Genomic DNA, 25,432 nt, shown 5'->3' with positions numbered 1-25,432 from the left:
ACATTCCTACGTAATTGTGCAGAAAGCAAAGTAATGTTTATCATATTATGTTATTTGCAACAAATTTATTTAATGTGCATATTTAGAATTTGTAACCAATTTATGCTATTTGTAATCAATTTACATTAATGAATTTGTTTTATTTACACAAGGTCATGGGAACACCACCAAGGTCCCCTCCACATTCAGATGGTCATTTAGAGGCTACGTCTAGGAAGAGTAGACAATCCACAATGCTAAGAAGGTTGACTTTAAGAACCAAGAATCATCCCAGACCAACGACTAACGTTGATCCTGTAACTGGGAGAGGATCAGGCCCACATAAAGAGAAGTTCCACAACTATCTGGGGGTCGTAGCCAGAGAAAAGAATTCTATTGTACATAGAAATTGGAAAGATGTACTAGAATCTCTAAAGGACCTAGTATGGGATGACATTTTGGTAAGTCCACTTAACATGGAGGTGTATTTAATTATTTGTTATGAACACTTGAAAATGTTGACATTCAATAATTACACAACAATTTCTTTTGCATGCCAAATTTGATATCCCAGAAGCATCGAATGCCAAGAAGGTCATGTCGACGGTGGCCACTAGATGGAGGCAATTCAAATCTTCCCTGTCCAAAAAATTTATTTATGCTGACACTGAGGGTGAAGATAAACAGGCTCCTTCTGTAAAATATGGTCTAGATCCACAAACTTGGGAGGAATTTGCTACAAGCCACAAGAACCCTACCTTGCAGGTTAAATGTCGATGTATTTTACCTTAATTTTCAATTGAAAATATATCATTTCATTTGAATTAAATTACATGCAAATTCTATATGTTGTATGACAGGGAATCGACAAAAAGGCACAGGAAATACAAAAATACAATGACTTCCCCCACATACTTTCTCATGGGGGTTATGATTTGCTTGAAAAGAAGTTATTAGATGAGAAAAGGAAGAAAAGACAAGAGGAGGCAATGTTGACTTAGAATACACCATTGATTGATGATCCCCCATCTCCCATTGAAAGACATGTCAACTAGAAGTTGGCCCGCACAAAGCGATATGGGCAGATGACATCTCAGGCAACACATGAAATATCTGATAAAATTGTGAGTTAATGCTTAACTTTTGTATATTTCAATAATTTTTTTCCTATAATAAGAATGAGCTCATTTGATGTATGTGTATGTCGTTCTTGTTATAGGACTTGTTACAAGAATAGACAACACAGGGTAACTTTGTTCCCCATGGTTGTGACGACATACTCAATGCCATTGGGCGACCGGAGCATGCAGGTCGTGTTCGTGCAGCAAGGTCTGGTGTGACAATCAGTCACTACTACGAAAGGGCATCACATGCCTTCGGCAATTCCTCTACATTCATCACCTAACAACAGTTGGCTGAGATAATTGGTAGCCTTAAGGAAGAGTGAAAGAATGAGATAATCAGAAACCTTAAGGAAGAGTGGAGGAATGAGTTGGGAGAAGAAAACAAATGGAGTCTAGAGAAAATGAAACAGAGTTGAAGGAGACCATCAAAATTGAGTTATCCCAAAGGGGATCGCAGTACTCACCCCCCATTGAGGCGGATATACAGGTATTAGGTGCATGGGTGAGCACAAAGGGGAGCAATGTTGAAATTGTCATCAATGCATCAGGGGAAGAACATATTGCATAGGTGATCGTTGTACACACCTGGTGTGACACCCTCTACCCCGACATATATATAAATAAATAAAATATATAAAAATATCGGTAACCAAATTCACATGGATAAAAGGTTCACATTCACTTCACTATTATCAATTAAAACTTATTAAAACATATTTGGCTCAAAATAAGGCCGTCAAAATTTACAAAAATATTTTGTTAAATCAGTGAGATAAAATAAAATAGACTAACATCATGCAATTAATATAAAAACTTATGCCCCACTGTCACATCCTATCAGAGCATTGTGTCCCGACATCCTTCAGCACAAGGTTCCTTAAAGCACTTCACCTAGCCATCTGCTCCCCCGAACATAAAGTTCAAGATCATCACAGGATCCAAACACAAACAACACACGGGGAGTGAGTTATCACATTCCTAACTAATAGAGAAGCAAGACAACTAGATATACATATCATATAAACAAAATAAAACTTACTTAAATATAACTCACATAATTCCACCACTTTGTCATTCAAAATTCACCTTTCAATCATCAATCACATTACACAAGAATCACACACTCTGATCAAGACATAATAACACATCAATTTCATCATAAACAATTAGCAAGCGTATGCAACAGTTATGCTAAGACTCAATCCTATATGCAATGTGGTACCATGTCACTGAAAAGCCACCTTGGGCGCTTAGGAGTACATAACAAGACACACCACACAATGGGTTTTTCAGGTCACTCTCACTAAGTAAGATCATAGGGAGACTAGTCAGGGTCATGATGTTTTGCGAGAATGCTCCAACCATATGGGATCAGCATAGGCTTAAAGGAGTACTCAAACCCGGTGACCCCCAAGGCCTACACTCCGAAGAGTCCGTCAGGGTCTCTCCCTCCTAATTCAGGTCCAACCCCTAAAATAATTTTGCATGCAGACACTGCTCATGAATTATACAATACCCACGACCTCACACTCGTGTTTTAAACACGTTTAACACAATTGCGCTACAATTTAACACTGGTTCCTAAATAGGAAACCTACACTTTCTCTTTAACATTGGTTCCTAATTAGGAACCTACATTTTCTCTTTAACACTTCGCATCAACGCTTTTCTCAAGATAACACTGGTCGGGTTATTGTACAATTCATAGCTTAAAACACAAGTAATGTCACATCAAGTGTTAACTACACACATATCCACAACCAAAACTCATTCACAATTTCACATCTCATAGTGTCACAATCCACCATCACATGTTTACACGTATCTCACAAATTAACACATGTTCAACTTTACACTTATACTCAATCTCAATAACAATATTATAATCTCAAAGCAACATGTTATTCCATAATCATCACATATTCTATTTATAAACACTGCTCATGAATTACACAATACAACGACCTCACACTCATGATTCAAACACGTTTAACACATTGTGCTACAATTTAACATCGGTTCCTAACTAGGAACCTACACTTTCTCTTTAACACTGCGCATAAACACTGGTCGGGTTATTTTATAATTCACAGCTCACAATACCATTATTGTAACATCAAGTGTTAAACACATCCACTTATTCACAACCAAATATCATACCCATAATTTAACATCTCATAACATTTCTAATGATATTCATAAGGTACAACATACACATGTTCATCAAATCTAACCATAATATTCTCAAACTCCAACACTTAATAATTTATAACAACTCTACAATATTATTTAAATAAAATATTAATATAAATAAATATATAACTAATTCTATATATATAAACTAGCAAACATCATATTGGATCACGAATTTCAAAGTAATCTTTCAATGCACAAATTCTAAATAATTATATGAACACTTTGGTCAATTTCAATTATGATATTAATTTTAAACTATATAAAAAAAAACCTAAAAAGCATGAAAAGAGAAAATACAAAATCAATATCTCACTCTAAATTTCTTCTTACTTTATTTCATCAATCCATGCTAATTAGAAAAATGCTCGATTTATAGGGTTCACACTCGACACAATAGCATATCAATTTCACAACAATTGGTTTGTCAAACATATATAATTCACAATTATAATGATAATGATAGAATCAAAAATGGCGGAAACACCCCAAAACCCATTTCAATTGATACTCTAAGGATCCCTACACATGTTCTCACTAATCCCCAATTGTGAATAACTCATCTCTTACCTCGAAGTAGTCACTCAAGCATTCTCCATTATCAATTGTGGTGTGTTTGGTGCTCTCTAGAGCTCCTTCTCCGGTTGTTCTGTTAGGGTTAAATGAGAAGGGATTGAGGTCTCTTTTCGTGTGATTCATCTTTCTCTCTCCATAGACATTACTTTGCAAAACCCAACGGTGAGGACGTGCGGAAATGACTCTCAAACAACATATCAAAATTTCACTACAATCCAATGGTTAACGAGTCCGGGATCTTAGTTTTACCGAAAAAGTTTTGGGTTTCTACGGGAAAAGAAAAAGCTACGATGCGAAGGATATTTCTCTCAGCTTCGACATTATTTCAAAATTCCTAACAGTGAGATTTCTCGAAATTGAGTTGCGAACCTGGTGCATAAATTTCACGACAATCCGACGGTGAATGAGTCTGAGATGATCATTTTTCTGAGACAGGTTTGGTGGTATGCAGGAAAAAGAGAGGGTTTTGAGAGGAGAAGGGGAAAAACGAAAATGAGGGAAAGAAGAGGCACCTTCAGTGTGAAAACTGACCTAACGCTATTTATAGCTAGGTTTACTCTATTTATTTATTTATTATTTTATAAAAACAAACTCTATTTTATTCTCTATCAAACAAATAAATAAAATACCCTTTTTATTTTCTCTCAAATCATTATTTTAATTAATAATTATATCTCCTTATTTATTTATTTATTTATAAAATCTTATCATTTTTCTAAAACTCTATTTATTTATAAATAACAATTATTTTTAAATTAGCTTATGAAAAATGGGATGTTACACCTGGTGCCATTAGGAAAAATATATGACGGGGGGTTTACCATACACAGTGTGGCTTATACAGATGATGTGGTAAGGGTCAGTGTTGAAAAAGTTTTTGACGGTGACACTTAAGTCTCATTCCCAACGTTAGAAATCCAGTATGTCAAGCAGGCCCTTGACACATTCATTGCATGGTTGGCACAGCTTGTGAAACTTGTATCACATGAGGTAATTTTTATTTTGTTTAACATGTATTAAGACAATCGTAGATTGGTATAAATTAGTTAATAACATTAGTTTAATTCTTCTTTTCATTAACCATATAGGATTCACATATTAGTCCAAATAAATTGGCTAGACCTATTCAATGGTCGAATAATGTTGCGGCAGATGATCATTTACGTGACTTGATTAAGAGCCTATATGATATTTACGAGAAGCCTATTGAGTTATTGTGGGATGGGACTAAATTTGGGATAATGTAGATGCATCTTTCTTCTTAACATATTCTGATGTAAATGAAATAATATCAGGTGACAAATGTTTGAACATAGTTATACTACAGTTATGGATGATGTAAGTAAATTTCATATCATTGACTAATAATTAATATTCCTATAACATACATCATTATCAATTTTCATTTGAAATGTTGAAAATAGGTTTTTGGATTAGTGGAGTTCAAGCTTGGGCATGGTTCGGTGTATGGATTCCTCGAGCTTTAGTCCATACACAATGCAACGGATAGACGCGTTGAATGTCAACATTACATTCAAACATAGGTGAAGGATTCCCAACGAGAGGTCTACCTTGGAGCTTACTTGAATCAGTAAGTATAATTTATGAAATGAGTGTAAAGAGTGTTTGACCTAGTATGAATTCAGAGCCCATTGGCAGTTGGTTGTTCTGTGTCCTAAGAACGATGTTGTCGTCTGGTTATGTTCGTTGCGTAAAAAGCCTGATATTCATATCAAAGTTGCAGTTAACAAGTTAAGTTTTGTATTTAATTGATTTAATCTATTGTAAACTTGGATAGAAAAATGTGTTATTGTCGTATATACGTTGATGTTTTTTTTCTAACCAGTGCAATGAAGACTTAAAGACTACTGTGGATGGTAAAACTGATCAAGTTGGTCCTCAGTGGATTGAAGTAAAGGTTAGTCTTTTAATTGGTTGGCTTTTTTTTGACTAGTGATGTTTTGTAACTTCGTAATTGATAGATTCAATTGTTTTTCATGTTGATTATAGAGTCATGTTCAAAGCGGAGGTTATGAGTGTGGCTATTATGTCATGCATTGAATGTGGAACATAATAAGCAGGGGTTTAAAGAATGATTGGACCATTGTATATTTACTTTAACAACTTTAAATTATTAGTTGACTATCACATTTTATTCATTTTACATGTACGTCACTAATTTGTATATTTCATATTTTGTAGTGGTTCGGTGATGGCACACCATTGGACGTCGAGACCATAACAACACTTCACAATAAATGGACAACATATTTTGTAAAAGTTCAAAACACTAAATTTAGAAAGGTGTAGATAATATAGGACGAACCACTATGGTGTATTTGATGTTTAATTTAAACATTATAAACAAGTTTATACAATTATCGACAATTATTTGAGAATAAATATACATATTTGTTTATTTCATTTTGTCTGCATCAAAGGCCTTAGACAATGCATTTTATTTGCAATGGGTACTTGCATCGTAGGATAAGAGTTTTTTGTACAAAAATGCTGCCCATTTTGCAGGTCATTGTCGAGTTGAGGATTTGGATAGTACTGATGATAGCCCAATTCGCATCCACATAAATAGTTTCAACAACTATACTCATGTATTTTGATATGAAGCTTTTATTTTTCTATTTTGTTTATTGTCAATTTTTAAGTAATTGATACTATTCATTATGTATTAACATGTCGATGCTGCATCAAAATTACAAATCTCAATGGGAGGGTGTCCGATGAACGATTGACACTAAATGCTTTTGGGTTAGGTCTCCTGTTTTCGTAGGCATGATCTAGCTACAAGACCAGCTTCCATTGTTTCTTGTACAAAGTTTTGAAAACAGGAAACAAAGTGAAAGCAAGGTAGCATTTTTTGTAACTGAAAGTGACTCAAAGTAAACATACCCTTATATTTGGTATTTCTTGGTGTGCTCTTTTTTTTTTACATTCTTTGTTTTTGGTAAAAATGTTGGCTGATAGCTAACGTGTTACATTTCCCTCATGCAGCAAATTCATTCAATTGTCTCGTTACTGAATTTTACTACAATTGAGATCAAGACAATCAATTCTCTTGACTCTGGATGGAGGTGTGCTTGTGATGGTCTCAGGTTTTGTGAAGATAAAGGATGTCTGTGGGAAGCCGAAGTTTGTTCAAACTTTCTTTCTTGCTCCTCAGGAGAAGGGTTACTTTGTAATGAATGATATGTTTCATTTCATTGATGATGGAGTAACGAGCCCAAATCTGGTACCAGTGGCATCCAAAACGATTGACACACAACCACATCTTTCTGCTTCTCTTGCTGAGCCACCAGGTAAATTAATTGCTCAATTATGTTTTCATGACATTTGTTTTTGACTAGTTTAACTGGAAATATTTTTGCTGCAGTCTGTTATCCTAGCATCTGGTTTGGAGATTCATGATCTGTGTGCATCTAATGGCTCTTATTTAATAAAATATTTTTTTAGTAGTAGGGCATAGCTGGATAGTATATAGGTTTCCTGGTGACAATGTTTACGAACGAATTTTATGCACACCTTTCTTATTAACCAAAAGATGAGTGCTTGTGTGACTAATTTTCTCAGTCCTTGTTCACTCTGATTTAAAATTAAATTTCATGTATATAAAGCATCAGTTAAATATTGTGCATGTCTTGCATCATTTTTCATTGCCAAAAATATTGTTTTTCTGAGTCCAGAGTCTCTGATTTAGCAGTTTCAGACTACGGCTTAGAGGAAGAAGCCAGGAAATATGTCAACTCAGTTCATATAGATGATGATCCAGTGGACAAGTATAGTCTTCCTGAGCACCAGTAGCAGCTACAAGAAGAACTTGAAACCGAAATAGTGGTGGAGGAAACTTCCGTACAGGAGGCATCTCCACCAATTCATACCGTTGCACACATTATCCAAGAACCCCCTGTTGCTCTTGTGGAAGAGTCCTTAGAGGAGCCTCCTAAGAAAACATATGCATCTATTGTATGTAATACTTTCTTTACATGTATTTTTTTTTCTGACTACTTGATTTTTGTGTCTAACTATGCACCATCCATAAAAAAGGTACCACACCACTGGAGTAACTAATACTCACTTTCTAATCAAAACAATCTTTTAGGTAGTTTTTTTATATTTGCATAGTCCTAATTCTCGAAATCATCTGCAATAAAAAAATTGTGTCTTGCGACACTCATTGAGAACTCCTAGGGATGTAGACTTTTGGCTGGGCTACTAGCGTTCATTTATCTGCTTCTGTGGGATTGGCCGTAGGCAGAAATTATATGTCTCTTAGATGCTGGAAGAAAATCTAAGCATGAAGGGAGGCAAAGATTAAGGTCGTCAAGAAATACATTTTTCTTATTTGGTGGAAGTTATTGCTTTGAAAGCTCCTCTTTCTGTCTTTAATGTAGTATTAGGCATCAAATATTGGAAAAGTGTTAATTCATTGTCCTTTGCTGTATGTTGGATTTAAACCTAAATAAAGAGCAATTATATTTTTAACTTTCGCGTTTTGTCTTAATTTAATCATGTTACAATGAACTTGCAGTTACGACATACGAGTTTCCAAAGGGCTGCTAGTGTTGTCAGCTGCTCCAAAGCATGCTCCACATTCTTTCAAAAGTGCTCCACCTCCTTCAGAGTTGAACCATGTAGCACAGCCTGCTGTTCAGCAGTCAAGCTCTGCTTCTATGTATATTCCCGAGTCAGGGACCGAGGCAGCAGAAGGCTATAGACTAGAAGAAGGTTTAGTTTATGTTCCTGATATTACAATTCTTTTCTTGGCATATTTGGCGTCTTCATATATTTGAATACTCGTGTCATTTATGCTAATATGTGGGAGTTTCGATCCAAAGTATTAGAAATGAAAATATTAGCATTAGAAATTTCTTTTGGCAGAGACTTCAGAGGTGGTTAGGAGGGGGATAAACCTTTCGATCCAAAGTATTAGAAATGAAAATATTAGCATTCTTTTTATGGTAAAATAGTTGCTTTGTTCATGCGTTTTGGAAACTATTAACATTGTTGCATGACTCACATCATTTAATATTTGAACTTTATATTGTCTTAGAATTTTTATAATTAAAATATCAAGTTGATTTCTGATCTTAATTGTTCCAGATGAATTAACATCTGTCTATTTTGGAAACTTGCCTGCTAATGCTACTGAAGCGGAGATTGATCAGGAATTCAAGAATTTTGGCAGAATTAAGCCAGATGGAATATTCATTAGGGTCTGAAAGTTAACTCCTCTCTTTGGATTACACTGAATGCTCATATATCCATCTACGAAAAAAAAAACTAAGTATAAATTGACGTGTACAGGAAATTGGAGTCTGTTATGCATTTGTTGAATGTGAAGACAAGTATACATAGAGGAGCGGAGGCCAAATCCCAATTTTTATAATCTAGATTAAAAAGGATTGTTATTTATAAATAAATAGAGTTTTAGAAAAATGATGAGATTTTATAAATAAATAAATAAATAAGGAGATATAATTATTAATTAAAATAATGATTTGAGAGAAAATAAAAAGGGTATTTCATTTATTTGTTTGATAGAAAATAAAATAGAGTTTGTTTTTATAAAATAAATAAATAAATAAATATAGAGCAAATAATAGGCTGAGTACCCTAGGTATAAATAGTTATGTTAAGTCATGTGCCTTTTTTTGGCCTCATTTTCGTTTTTTCCCTTCTCCTTTCAAAACCATTTCTTTTTCCCACGGCCCATCAAACCTGTCTCAGAAAAACAACGATCTCGGACTCGTTCACCGTTGGATCGTCGTGATATTTGAGTACCACGTGTAACCCAATTTCGAACATTCTCACCCTTGGGAATTTCAAAATCATATCTGAGCTTAGAGGAAAACCCTTCGCATTGTAGCATTTTAATTTCCCGCAGAAACCCAAAACTGTCTTGGTAAAACTACGATCCTGGTTTCGTTAACCGTTGGATTTTTATGAAATTTGGATATGTTGTTCGAAATTCAATTACGCACACTTTAACCGTTGGGATTTTTGAGATAATATTTATGGAGGAAGTAAAAGGAATCGCATGAAGATAGTACAAGTGGAGGTTTCAATCTCTTCTCCGTCTCTTGATGTTTGAGAATTCTATCGGAGCAGTCGGAGGAATAACTGAAGGAATCTCAGGGAACCGCTAGAGATGTTACTATCATTGGCTAAAGACACGTGAGTCCGCTCAGAGGTAAGGGATGAGTTATTCACAATTGGGGGTTAGTGAGAACATATATAGGGATCCTTAGAGAACTAAATTTGAGTTTATTTTAGGATGTTTATTGAATTATAATTTTTCTTTATGATTATGAATGCAATATTATTGTGTTCTATGTACCAATTGATGTCCTGATGAGAATTGATTGATAAACTTGAGTGCTCTTGATGTCTTTGTGTTTAACCCATGATTTTGATTAATTGATTTTGATACAATTGTGAGAAACTATTTTAGAGGCTTTACATCCCATGTTGTGATAAAATCTTTTGTATAAATTGTTATGTTGAGGTTATGAAATGATGATTCAAACTGTGAGTGTGTGATAAATTGAACATGTGACGGATGATGAAATACATGTGTATTGAGATGAGATGTGTGTATTGAGTTGTGAACTATGAACTGTGCAATCACACAATTGTAAGACCCTTTAAGGGCGACGAGTATTGTGATGAGATCCACTGTGGGAACTCGACGAGTTAAAATAATTTTGAAAACAATTGAGTAAATGTGTGTATTGCATAGTTCATAGATAAAGTGTATATGATTCATGAGGTGTGATAACATGTTAAATTGAGATTATACTATTGTGATTGGGATTAAGTGTATGTGATAAATTGAGTATGTATATGATTGAGATATATATGTGCATTGAAGTGTTGTGTGCATTGAGTTGTGAACTATGAATTGTACAATCACACGATCATAAGTCCCTTCAAGGGCGACAAGTTAATGCTAAGTCCCTTTTAGGGCGATGAGTTGATGCTAAGTCCCTTTTAGGGCGACGAGTTGATGTTAAGTCCCTTTAAGGGCGACGAGTTAATGATAAGACCCTTAAAGGGCGATGAGTTAAAATTATTTTGAGAACAATTGAGGAGTCGTGTGTTTTGTACAGTTCATAGATAGAGTCTGTGTGCTAAAATGTTTTATGGGTTGGACTTGAATCAGGAAGGAGAGGCCCTGACGGACTCTTCGGAGTGTAGGCCTTGGGGGTCACACGGTTTGAGTGCTCCTTTAAGCCTATGTTGATCCCATATGGTTGGAGCATTCTCGCAAAACACTGTGACCCTGACTGGTCTCCCTATGATATTACCTAGTGAGAGTGACTTGACTTATTATTGTGTGGTTTGTCTTGTCATGTACTCCTAGGCGCCCGACGAGGTTTTTCACTGACATGGTACCACATTGCATATAGGCTTGAGTCTTAGCATAACTGTCGCATACGCTTGCTAATTGTTTATTATGAAATTGATATGTTATTATGTCTTGATCGGAGTGTGTGATTCCTATGTATAGTGATTGATGATTGAAAGGTGTGATTGATGGATGAAAAGTGTGATTGATGAATGACAAAGTGATGAAATAATGTGAGATATGCTAAGTAAATTGTATTTGCCTACTATATGTTGTGTTGTTTCTCTCTAGTAGTTAGAAATGTGATAACTCACTCCCGGTTTGTTGTTTGTGTTTGGATCCTATGATGATCTTGAACTTTGTGTTCGGGGGAGCAGATGAATAGGTGGATGACTATGAAGAACCTCATGCTAGAGGACACGGGAACACCACGCTCTAATAGGATGTGACATTAGGATATAGGTTATATATTAATTGTATGAGACTTAGATGACCTTCTTTGAGTCGAGATGACTTTATTATTTATTTGGACAAGTTTGAATATGATGTAGAAGAAAGTGAATGTGAGCCTTTTACCCATTTGAAAAGCTTGTATTTAAAATTTTTTTTTAAATACTTTTAATTAATATTTGAATTTTTATTCCTTTATTAATATATATGTGAGGGGTAGAGGGTGTCACAGGTGCAGCTCGGGGAGGAAGTAATGTTCTACTTCACTTTTTGTCTCTTACTCTCAAAACTTTTGGCTTCTCAAGTTATGTGGGTTTTACTTAATGGTTAATAAGAAATCTTTGTAATGTTTGTTGCTTGCTGCAATTCCTAATGTTGGAGTGCACCTAACAAAAAATTGTGCAATACATTAGTGATCAGAGTGATTGAATTATGGTTGTACACGCTAGGGCATCGTTGTTGTGGCAACACTTGGTATTTTGTATTGAAATGTCCATGTATATCTATTAGGTATTAGGTTAAACCCTAAAGTATTAAGTTCTAAATGACATGGCAATATGGCATATGTGCTTGGAGAAGACTTATGGGGTTGTACATGCTATTGACATTGGAAATTGTTATAGCTTTTCACACCTATGGGAATATTGTTTGAAACACTTTGTTGTGGCTGGTGCTGTACATCAGAGGAACTTAACCATTGCATTGTTGTTGTTCTATACATCATAGGATCTTAGTGTGACAAGGTGTGATGGTGATTGTAGTTTGGGGCCTAGCTTGATGATGATCTAGCGGGGAGCGGAAATTTCATTGTTAACTTTTTTTGGTATTGATAAAACTTAGATGTGAGTATATAGGTTCCATTTTGTGAAATTGAAAGTACTGTTGTGATTAGGATGTAATGTTTGTTGAATATTTATTAGTTGAATACTAAGTTATTTAAGGATGTGTCTAAATTGTTTGATCCTTTGCTTTAGGACCGAATATGATTGAATATCAAGCATTTAATAGATTTCTAGGAAAAGGTCAATTTCTCATAATGGGGATATATATATATATATATATATATATATATATATATATATATATATATATATATATATACATGTTCACAATTTAAAATCGTGGTCACATTATCATGTTATACAGCTTCTTAATTGCTACACAGGTCTGCTAGTTAAGCACCATTCTAAGACTAGGAATCGTCTTAGAAAAGCTACAATTTTAAGATGGTTCTTAGCTATCAACCATCTCAGAAGGATCTTTCTTTAAGACGATTTTGAAGAAACCATCGTTGAAATTGAAGGCTTTCTACGACGTTGCTTTCAAAGATGGTTCGAAACCATCTTTGTATGTCACTAAGAACTGTCGTGGAATGGCCTTTCTTCAGTAGTGCATCAAAACCTCTCATGGGCAGATCTTGTTTTCTTTACTCTTGCATCAACTAATGCACTTAGCATTCTGAAGTACCTTCGAACAATGAAATGTTGTTCAACTTCAATCTTCTAATGTGTCCTCTATTATTGTGGCATCATATGGAAGATATGATGTTGTTCTTGTGATGCATTCTGAGTCATTCTAAACCATTATAATGTTCAGTTATTCAGAGTCAAGGTCTTCATCATTCTGATGTAGACTTTGACATAGATTCACTCTGATTCTATATGCTCTTCATGTAACCTTTGATGAATCTTCTATGTAAGAACTTGTTGTCCAGTGTCTTGCTAAAAAGACAAGTACCCAAAGAGAAGCATTTTTTTTATCTTTTTGATGGGCTTCAAAAACATCTTTTGAGTTCTCAACTTTAATAGTAGTTCTAAACCTTTCTGAACACTTCAAAATGAATGAACATGTCTACTTATTAAAGTAATAAGCACTAAAACACTTAAGTAGAATATTAGTTATCACTTAAACCCATCATCCTTTCAATTTGCATTGCTAATGGTTTATCATAACTAAAACCAGGGAGGTGGATTCAACAGTTACATTGGGCATCACTTATACTTGATATAAAATAGTTTGTGTAAAAGGAGCACAGTGTATAGTTTTCACATTAGAGTGGAGGCTTGGTTATAACAACACATTGGACGTTGGGTGTTACTTTTTAATAAAACTAAGTTCCACTTGTGAATGGATGCAACAAATAACAACATTAAGATAGATAATTGCCACGTTTTCTCATATGTAGAAGTCCCGTTTCACCTAAGAATAATTAATTAATCCATCAACAATTTATAACCATGTAATAATCAAAATTAGGGATAAGAGTGGATCGTCCAGTTGTGACTAAGTGAATCATACAGAACTAACACAAATCCATAATTTTATAACCACAAATAATCTTTCTCGAAGTGAACTTGATAGTGTGCATAATTTACACTCCACGGAGCTAAACATTTTAGGATCCTTGAATTTATACAAAGATTTGAGATGTATTCAAGACAGAGAAAAAAATCATGTTAACAAGTTCTCCCTGGTTAATTATTAAAGTTTTGAAATTTATTCTTGAAACTAATTGTCTCTAACATTATTATGAAAAACAAAAACGCAGACTAATTAAATAGAAGTCCAAAGAAAGACAAACTAAATATATGTTTAAAAGGTTTTAAATATGGATATTTTTTTCAACTTTCTATCCAAAATATATAAAATAATTATCCTTGATATGTTTAATTTCTTATTGAAACACATTTTTTTCTTAAATTTTATATTGTCTTAATTTATTAATTATGTGAATTATGTAAAGAAAATAGTTTGACATATTTAAAAAATATCCCATCTAACAATTTATGATTCAATTCATAATTCTTTAAATTAAATTTTAACAAAATTAAAAAAATTGTTAAACATATTAATTGTTTGACTTCCTATTTAGTGTCAAAATGTTAGAATTGAATACTAATTTTTATTTGCATGAAAATACGCAATTAAGTTAATTTATAGTTTCTTGGGTATAACTAATAAATTAGATAATGTGTAATAAATTAGATAATGTGTGTGTGTGCATGAAAATAAGCAATTAAGTTTTATAGTTTCTTGGGTATAACTAATAAATTAGATAATGTGTAATAAATTAGATAGTGTGTGTGTGTGTGTGTGTGTGTTAACGAAATTGATTCCCAATATCATAAGGTTTTTTTTAACTCAGTTCAGAATGTGAACGGAGTGGGTGTGTGGGTGTGTGGGTGTGTGTGTACTAACGAAATTGATTCCTAATATCATAAGGTTTTTTTAACTCAGTTCAGAATGTGAACAGAGTTTTCTTTTGGTTATTTATTTACTTTTTGTTATTTCTTTTTTCGAAATTATTTTCTATTATTTTTTTAGAAAAATTAATTGTTTTTTGTTTTAATTTGTTTTATATATATATATATATATTAATTTATGAAAAATATAATTTATCTAAAATAGTATTTAAGAAAAATGCATATATTTAAATACTCAATATAAATATAATTTAGTTAAATATTTATAAAAAATATAATTCCATATGATTTATATTGTATTTAAATTTAGTTAAAAATTTTCTTTGTTATGATTTACATCATATTTTTATTAATTATGTTACTTATTTAATATATTTTTCAAGAAAAATGCATATATATTTTTAAGTGATCATATATTTTCTTACTTATTAATTATATTTTGTTTTAGTTAGAAAATTGAATGAGCAAAAGAAGATAAAAAAAAATATAGCAACAAGTTAAATTGAACTTAAATATTTAAATTTGAAACAATACAACAAAATTTTTAAAATACAAAGAATATAACATAAATTCAACGTTGTTGGCTTGAGTTTACACAGTGGGAGCAATTTTTCTTTGAATGACCTGGGATGTGACACACGGAACATCGCTTTGGTTGACCTAGTTCTTGGATAATCATTTCGGTGTGGATACGAGAAAAGATAGGACAACCCTTAGAATTTTTTTCATGTCAGGGTCGAGGCAGATTATTAGCTTGTGACATGGTGGCAAATATGCTTCATTGTGTAATTCTGCAAGCAATTCTCTATACATGTTGGAGACACTTTCCAACATATGCACAGGACATATGTAGTTCCTGGACCCATGGCGAGTATGCTTACAAGTAGCAACAACATGAGAACAAGGCATGTGTAATTTCTGGAATTTGCCACAGTTACACCACCATTCATCCAACCTGACCATGAAATCTCCAACAAATTGAACCTCTCTCAGGTTTACTGTCTCCTAGACCAAGAACCATGTATCACAACAATTGAACTCAAGAATAGTATGAGTGTTTGCCTTTCTTTGTACGTCTTTGATGACCTTGTTTAGTACTTGCATATAAACTTGGTTGATACAAGCATTGTTGTGGCTTCTCTCTCTCTTTTGTTGAAGAATTATTGCATTACACCTTAGATATGTTGATTTTACTAGCGCAACTATTGGCAAATTTCTTGAGTACCGAATTAATTGACTCAACAGGATTGGTGGTCATGTGCCCCCATCGTCGGCCACCACCCTATGGGAGAGTCTATTTTTCTCCCAGAATCTCACTAGCCAATTAATTGCTCGGTTAGCATCTACTTCCTCCCTTGGAATGTTGTAGTAGTGATTGAACGTAGGCTTTGTCCTTGCATATGTTGAATAGTTATAAAAATACAATTTCAATATTTTGAATAATACAAAATGAAATGATATTTAAAATGAAGAGAAAGAAGTTTGGCACTCACCCATATTGATAATTAGTTTCTTGATGGCATTGTTCTTGTACCTCCTCATGTAATTTTGTGGAATGTGTCGAATGTAGAACACATGCACAAAATTCTATGATGTCCATCCACTATCACGTCTTTAGTAGGCACTTTTTATTGACTCATGTCTGTCTAAAATAAAAAAAGACCATGTTGTGGGGTGGCATGCCTTTTTAAATTTTGGAATAAGAAGTGTCATGCTCCCATAGATTCATTCTCGACAATAGCAAAGGCTATTGGAAGAATTTTATGGTTGTCATCTTATGCAACTGCCACAAGGAGGATCCCTTTGTACTTACAGTACAATCATGTTCCATCAACCTGAACCATAGGCTTGCAATTTGAAACCCATCGATACATTGTCTGAAACTCCAAAAAAGATGATGGAACATCACGAAACCCTTTATTGGTTGACCTCCTTGTGGTGGTATTGGAAATGTTTCCTTCTCCACAACCATTCCAGGAAGAAATTATTGTATAACTTGTAACAATCTCAATAAATCATGGTACGATCTTTCCTAGTTGTCGTAAATGTTTTCAATAGCCCTTTGTTTTTCCTACCATGCTTTGTGGTACATGGTGGTGTATCCTTCAGTGCTTTGATGTGTATTATCAAGGTTGGCATTGAAGTTGATGGATCGTTTTCAATCAAGTTGTGGATGCTTTTACTGATGAGCAAATATGACAGTTTTCCATGATCTTGTGAGATTGATGGATTTGAACATGTATAGGGTTCATGGAGCTTTCTTATTTCCCACTACTTACTTGCAAGGATGTATGATGCCATGCACCTTCAAGCACAACTATTATAATCACAAATGAGAATTAGCTTTATTGGGTTTGATAGTTGTGCATTATAGTTAGCTCCTTAGATCACATGGTATTGCTGCAAAACATGTTGTACTTCTTGTTTTGTCAGAAAACACATCCTTTCAAAGAGAGTCCTCACCGAATGTCAGACTTCTTCACGATATAAGCTATGGCCGTATTCAGAATCTTGAAAATTAGATTCTTCAAAATTTTGCATGTGTGGTGGTATGATTGTGATTGGTGGAACAAGCTCAGCTTCTTCGTCATCATCTTCCTCCTGGGTTTGATTGTGTAGAACTTCATCTTTTTCCTCACTAAAGGGACCGATTTATTCATTAGGTAAGTCAGGTTTTGCTGTAAACTCAAGCTTGTTTGGTTGGGTTGATGAGGTAGGCTCTACTGCAAGGGTACTCAAGTATGGGTGAGGTTGATCCTCAATTGCATCAAATGCTTGTGAGTTAAAAAAAATTGGTAGAAAATGGTGCAAAAAGAAGTTGGGTAAAAGAAGATGTGTTTGGTTTAAATAAATTTTGTTGTGGTTGGGTTAAAGTAAAAGTATCTTAGGTTGCATCAGGTGTGTGTAAATAATGGGACTGAGGATAATATTGTGGTTGATGAGGTACTGGTTGAGGGTTTAGGGTGGAAAGTGTATATAGCTCAATGTTTGCATACAATTCACAACATTGAAGAATCTCACTTTGGCGAATAGCAGAAATCAGACCTTTAGCATCCTCACTGTCAACAAGTTACACTGTTGTAAACTTGAGCATTTCGTGCCCCACTACTTGTGGGGTATCAGAATGAAATATCGCATACTTGATCTAGTGGTTAAAGATGGAGCCTTTCGTGGATTTTTCTTTTCAAGGCTTCAAGTGTGAGACCTTGATTTGTTTGAAAGAAAAATGGGTGGGGGCATTGAAACATATCCCCTTCATTTGTTTTTATTATTTGACCATTGTAGTGCCCTAACCATTTGATAGAAGAGGAAGACATGTTGTGTAATAGAGAAAGAAATGTGACAGAGGGTTTGTGTTTGCAAAGTTGGAAGAAACTAATAGAAAGGAAGTGTTGCGCGGATGTGTTAAACAAAAGTGAATATGACTTCTATATATAGGGGTCAGGGTTAAGGGTTTATGACATAGGGTTATGGTTTGAAGTATAAAGAAAAAGTGTCTCTGACGTTCTAGCTTAAAACAAAAGTGTCTTTGACCCACTGGCAAATAGCAAAAGTGTCTCTGATGCACTGTCGTAAAGTAAAAGTGTCTCTGACACACTGTCATAAAGCAAAAGTGTCTCTTACGCACTAACATAAAACAAAAGTGTCTCCGACACACGGCGTAAAGAAAAAATGTCTCTAACACACTGGCAAAAAGCAAAAATGTCTATGATGCACTGACGTAAACAAAAGTGTCTCTGACCTTACTAAGACTTGAAGATTTCAATCCATGAGGGCAACTTTTGGCACTTAAATTGTTATTTGTATTAGTTGTTTTGGATAAAATAATGTTTGATTCTCGTAGTTTTCATGTCAATGAATCCATTAAGACAACGTTTAGGTCTCGATTCAGTCCTCAAACACATTAACAAAGTTTCCAATAACAAGAAAAATTACTAAAACTTGAAGACTTCAATCCATGTGGGTAAGTTTGGGCACTTAGATTTTTATTTGTATCAGATATTTTTGTTAAAATAATGTTCCATTCCCATTGTTTTCATGTCAATAAAGCTATTAAGGAAAATTTTAGGTCTTGATTCGACCCTCAAACACATTAAAGAATTAGGGGAAAAAACAAGAAAAATTACTAAAACTTAAGATTCTAATCGGATCCTTCAAATTTTTGGCATGAAAACACACATGATGATAACTCAAAAATACAGCAATGCAAAACACACATGACGAATACAAATCGTTAAGTAATAAAATAGCAATCAAATAAATTGGGGGAGGGGGGTCTTCAAAACTCGATTCAAGGTTCATTGCTTCATCAAGGTATTCATCCAAACCCTCCAAATTGACAGAGCTGGTAGAAATTAGTGGTGGATGTTCACATGTTAGTGTGGTTGTGTCTACAGTGGTAATATATAACTCCAGGCATGTGAGCTTGGAGATTTCTATGAACATGGAAAACATAGTCATTACATCCTCATCATTGCGCAACATGCATGGCTTGTAGTGGCCAAAATCACCAACAAATGATACAGGTAATCGAAAATGTGCATCCTTGACCACTTTACCATTTGGTAGACTAATCTTGCTTCCAATAGCTTGCTTCAACGTATCAAATGACATTTTGTTGTCAAGTTGAATGGCCTTTAGGGAACCACTTACAAACATTGAACCATGTTTAGTCGTTATGATGGTGCCATCATAATACAAAATTGCATTGACTAATGATGAAGTCATGGTTAAGGGTTTAGGGTTAGGGTTTAGGGTTGTAGAAAGGTTTCTGATTAAAGTGATGGATCAAACTGTCTCAGTGCATACTATATTTATAATTTTTAATGGCTTATCAAATACACTTCAAAAGGAATGACCAATATCCCACTGACAAAATGAACAGCCTAGATTTCACTAATTTGAGCAACGCAGTTCAACAGCCAAGATCCCACTGACAAAATCAACAGCCTAGATATCACCGATTAGAGCAACGCATGTTGAATGCCCAAGATCCCACCAAAATTAACGACCTAGATATCACCAATTGTAGCAACGCACATTGAATGGCCAAGATCCAACCGAATGAACTATGTTACTGTTAGATTTTTTCTATAAATACAATGCATGTATTGTCATTATATACACTCACTGATAGACTCAATTTTCTCGTTCTCATATATCGCTCTTTAACTTCTTCTTGATGTTAGTACCAAAGCCTAAATCATGGCAACTACAGCTGCTCCTCTTATTTGGAAACAACACCTTCATAGATTTGGAGAAGTATGTAATACATTTTGTTTAATTTAATGTTAATTATGTTATGATTAACAAATAATGACGTTGTTATTATTTTGATTTCTGCAGGTAACAGACGATGTAATCTAGCCATATGCTTATGTTATGCCTTCTCCCAAATCCCAAAATTGAACCTTTGTTAGTTCAAGCTAGGTTTTCAGATGTTGCAAAGCTTAGACAAGTTAAAATCAATGATTCTTTAGTGAATGCTTTGGTTGAAAGCTAGAGACCTGAGTCACACGCATTTCATCTTCCTGTTGGTGAATGCACAATCACCTTGGAAGATGTTGCTCTTCAATTGGGTTTACACGTAGATGGAAGAATAGTTACTAGCCCAACATATTATGATTGGGAACAAATGTGTGCAAAATATATAGGTGTTGTTCCCCTAGAGAATGCATTGGTGGGATCAACACTTAAACTAAAATGGTTAAAAGAACACATGTTGACTCTCCCAGCAAAACCTACACCACAACAACCAGCAGCCCATTGCAGAGCAAACATTTTAGGAATGATTGGTGGGGAGTTGATGCCAGACAAGTTAGGGAATAGAGTTCACCTGATGTATCTACCCTTGTTAGCAGATCTTGATCAGGTTTGCTGATACAACTAGGGTTTGACATGTTTAGCACATTTGTACAGAGAAATGTGTGGGGTTATTTATCCCACATCCAAAAAAATGGGATGTATATTGTTGTTACTATTACAGTCTTGAGCATGGTATCGCAGGACGTTCATTCAACCAAGGTTCAAGCACTAGTCGTCATATCCATTTGCAAATAGGTAAACAAAAAATTCTCACTCAAACAAAGTCCATTTTTGGTAATGTGTTTGACACTAACATATTACATTTAACTAGATGGAGTGGCAAAGGCCTGTGGCTTTTTGGAATCCCACGCGGTGATGTGATAGGCTACAGGTCAAGACTCAACCACATGCTCAATCATAGCACAAACCAAACATAATTGATTAATGCTCAATCTAAATTGTTTATATTGTCGATACCATCTCATTCGTTGGTATGACTCATATGAAAACAGTAGATCATCTTATATCATCTTCAAACAGTAGATCATCTTATCTCATCATCTTTAAACCAATTATTTTTTCCACAAAGTCTCATTCATCATGGACAATAATCAATGGAAGTTTCTCGACATTGATGACTCCAACCTCCCATCCTTTGTTTTCCCTTCTAACCCAAATTTGTCATCCTCCAATTCAACAACACTTATTCCTTATTCCCAGTCTCGCAAGGGTCATACAAGTTGTCATGGTGAATCGACATTCTAGGGAGTCACTCCTAACTCAAGAATTCATAATGTGTTCCCACCAAGTAACCCAACGTAAATTTAACATGAAACCATGCTTATATGCTTTAGATTTCGTTCGATCACAATGTCAGCCACTGTAAAATATTTATTGTATTTGATACACCTAAACATTCAATTGATTATTGAATTCGTATAATTGTAGCATTGGTAAATGCTGATGACACACCTCACAGGACACCGTTAGGGTCCATTGATTATACTTTTGATCGTGTACCTTTAACAGTCGCCATTGTCAAAACTTGTACCTCCAATGGGTATTGCGACATGAGAGTTACACTTAAGGAAGTCAAGTTTAATTTGGTCTCTAACGATTACATTGTTATTTTTGGGATATTCATTCATCAGACTTTTAATTTCAGGATCATACAGGTACTATTGATCCCACTTTGTGACGGACAATCATAGAAGATCAAGATTTTGGTCAATATATAACTATTGGTTTAGTCTTAATCCTATGAGAGGTAAGTTTCTTACTCTTCTTGTTAATTTCTTACTTTATGTGTCGTATAGAGTTTTATTTTTTTATTGAAATGAATGGTATACTCTATAGGCGGTTGTGTTTTGTCCCTTTCCTCCTCACTCCAAATGTTATTTGAATATTACACTGCACAATGTTGTCAAGGTATTTTGCATTTTAGGTTACCAATAATTTTGGTATTCACAAATTTGCATTGTATGCTCATATGTTGTTAATGTTTGACATAGGTGTTTCTAAAGGAGAAATGATCTCTTATCAAGAAGTATGTATTTTGTGCGTGCAACATGTCATGAAGTATGTTTGAGCAATGAATTTATCGTTTATGTTTGTTTTATATGATGTTGATTATGTATGTTTTAGGAATTTTATAGGTAATCTTCTTTTATGTGGAATCTTGTTTTATTTTATGGATTATCATTTAAGTTCAATCATAATGTCTTTTTAATAATAGTAGTAATTTCAATTTAGATTAAGTTTTACTATTTAATATGATATATTAACTCATAATTAGCTAATTATATTATAAAAAGAGTTTACTAACGTTTTAGGAAAATAAATAACAATTTAATTAAAAAATATAAGAAATAACAAAAAAAAACACTTAGTTCACATTCTGAACTGAGTTTAAAAAAAACACCTTATCTGGATAATAAGGTAAGTAAAAAAACTGTAGGTGAGAAATCGGTTTGGGATCGATTTTTCACCATGAATAATGTTTTGTATCATTGGTGAAATAATTTGAATTGCATTATTTGGATCATTATTTAATTTTTTGTGTTATTGGGATGAAAATAATTATTAAATTTAAAATTTATTAAACACATTTGTTTGACACTCCTGGATCAGCATTACTCATGACAGTTTTAAAGATGGTGGTAGTATTAGGTGAAAGTGGGAATTTTTACGAAAGTTGGCATGTAAGTTTCAATCCTCATGTTTCTCAATTAATCAATTGTGAGAATTTCTACCAAAGCTAGCATGTAATTGAGCATTTCTATAGAAGCTAGCATCATCCCTACGATTGTAGATATTGTTTTCAGAAAGGTGGGCTAAGGAATGACAGAAGATAGTAAATCCCAACTATCATACATAATTCTTCTACACCCAACAATTTTTTTTAAAATTCCAAAGTTACCTTTGTTAACTTTTTCTTCTACGTTTGTTGGTTTTTTTTTCTTCATACACCATTCAATCTCGTATCCTTTCAGCCGAGCTCCTCATTTCGTCTTGTGGCTGGTTTGGTCAAGGTGAACTATCGCGTGGTTATTCGTAGTATGTGATTATCGTCATCGTGGGTGTTGCGGTGCAACAATAGAGGAGGTAAGTTTTTTTCGTCTACAACTTCAACTTAGATCTATGTTGTAATAAACATACGGGTTGGCAATCCGTATAATTCATACGGATTGACAATCTGTATAAGTTATACGGATTATCAATCCATATAACCTAAATATTTTTAATGTTATTTTATAAATTTAGTTATACTTTTAATATTTGTGTAAATATTATTACATTATGAAAATTTAGATATAAATTTTCATATATATGCTTATCAATTTCAATGTAATACTTTAGTATATGGAATAAAAATAATAATAAAATCGTGTGATAGTATATGTTAAAAACATATTTATTGATAGATTGACATACTTATCTAGTGTAGAAGATTTTAAAATAAATTTCAACATGGAAACTTTTTAAAATAAATAGATTTATTTATAAATAATTAGAATTATGTATGGTGTCGTTAGGGGTCGTTAGTTTGTCATTAAAATTTTTTTTTAATGTTTTGTTAAGAGGGACGAAGATCAATGGATATATGACGACATAATGTTTGAAGAAGTTAATATGAATGAAAACAATGGAAAGGAACCTAGTGTGTTTGAAAATATCATGTATTATCCCTTTTGTAGGTGTTTGCTACTTGTGATGACGTTTTGCATTGGGTCCGCTCTGTTGCGTATTATATTGATTTTATGACGGTGATAATGAGGTCAGACACATATACTGGAAAGAGAGAAAGGACTTCATATGTTTTAATTGGTTGTAAGAGCAGTGAAAAATATAGGGCATACAAGAAAGATTTAGTATGAATAGTGACTGACAATAGAAAATGTGGGTGTCCCTTTAAGCTGCAAGCGAAATCAGTGTTAGGAGGTGAAGTGATGAGAATCCCAAAGCTGCCTAAATACAGGGACCTATGACCAGGAGTAGGATCAAACAGTTAGAGGATATCCTCCAATAGATGGTAACAGTCATACTTGACAAGGCCCAAGTGAAGAAGGATAAAGGCCTAGAGGCACTCCCAAGAATCTTGATTGCTGAAAGCTCAAACTAATTTGAAGACTCATATCAAATATTTTCTATTTCTGTAATTTTAATTAAATAAATTGGCACATTTTCAACTACACCTCAACTACACTATATGTATTGAACTCATTTTAAAGAAAAAGGAACTTTTTGCATTTTGAGAAAATACGTGTATTGGTTCCTTGTTGAACCAATCTCAATCCAATTTTAATTAAAAGGAACTTTTACAAATTTACATTTTCTTGTTAAACTAAATTGTTAAATATATGCTAATAAAAATTTGGAATTTATGATATCTATCAAATTTATAAAAAAAAATTAAAATATCAAATATAACAAAATTACTTATACTTTTTCAAAAAAAATTAAATCGCAATAATACATATACATTTATTTTAAAATAAACAAATTACTTAACTTCTTAATTAAAAACCAACTTCAAAAAACAAATATAATTAATTAAATAAAAATACAAAAAAAAAATACACAATATTTATTTATTACAAAAAAATTAACAAAAATATGAATTTATTTAAAATTTGTAATTTTTTCTTTCAAATTTAAATAAAAAAATTAAAATAAATTCACAAATTAGATAATCTGTATAAGTCATACAGATTACTAATTCTTATGAATTATATGGATTCACAATCCGTATAAGACATACGGATTGTCAACTGTATGTGTTATACGGACTCTCAATCCTTACTGACGCAAATGTAGAAATAAAGAGGGAGGAACCCAGACCACTTAAGACGATGGAATGACGACCACGACGAGGCACGGAGTGACGGCACGACACAAGCAAACGAGGTATGGAAGCTCCAAATCACAGAGACAACACAAAGGAGGAAGGAAACTCAATAGTGCACATGAGGAAGAGAGAGGGAGAGGGAGTGCTTCTTAAAATTTTAAATGAAAGACATTTTCACCACTTCACTTAAAATGTTGAGTGTACCAACAATACAGCTGGTGCCCAAAGCATAAGCCCGCAAAATATCATCCAAAACTGCAATTATCCACATCCGCGGATGTTGGCTACATTAATCTTCAAATATTTTTTTAAAAAAAGAACTAATGTCTAACCTTGCAAAATATCATCACTTGTTTCTTAATAACAATAAAAACATAGTAGTAGTTTCAAA

At 33.6% G+C, this 25,432-nt stretch overlaps 1 pseudogene; it reads left to right on the top strand.

Moving 5' to 3' along the window:
* Positions 1 to 576: 576 nt before the first annotated feature.
* Positions 577 to 9,242, top strand: LOC100793800 (nuclear transport factor 2-like; annotated as a pseudogene).
* Positions 9,243 to 25,432: the final 16,190 nt, after the last annotated feature.

The sequence above is a fragment of the Glycine max genome, chromosome 13 (genome assembly GCF_000004515.6).
Source record: "Glycine max cultivar Williams 82 chromosome 13, Glycine_max_v4.0, whole genome shotgun sequence".
In the NCBI taxonomy this organism is placed as follows: Eukaryota; Viridiplantae; Streptophyta; class Magnoliopsida; order Fabales; family Fabaceae; genus Glycine; species Glycine max.
The sequence above is the reverse complement of the archived record's forward strand: the minus strand, read 5'-3'. Positions and strand labels throughout refer to the sequence as shown.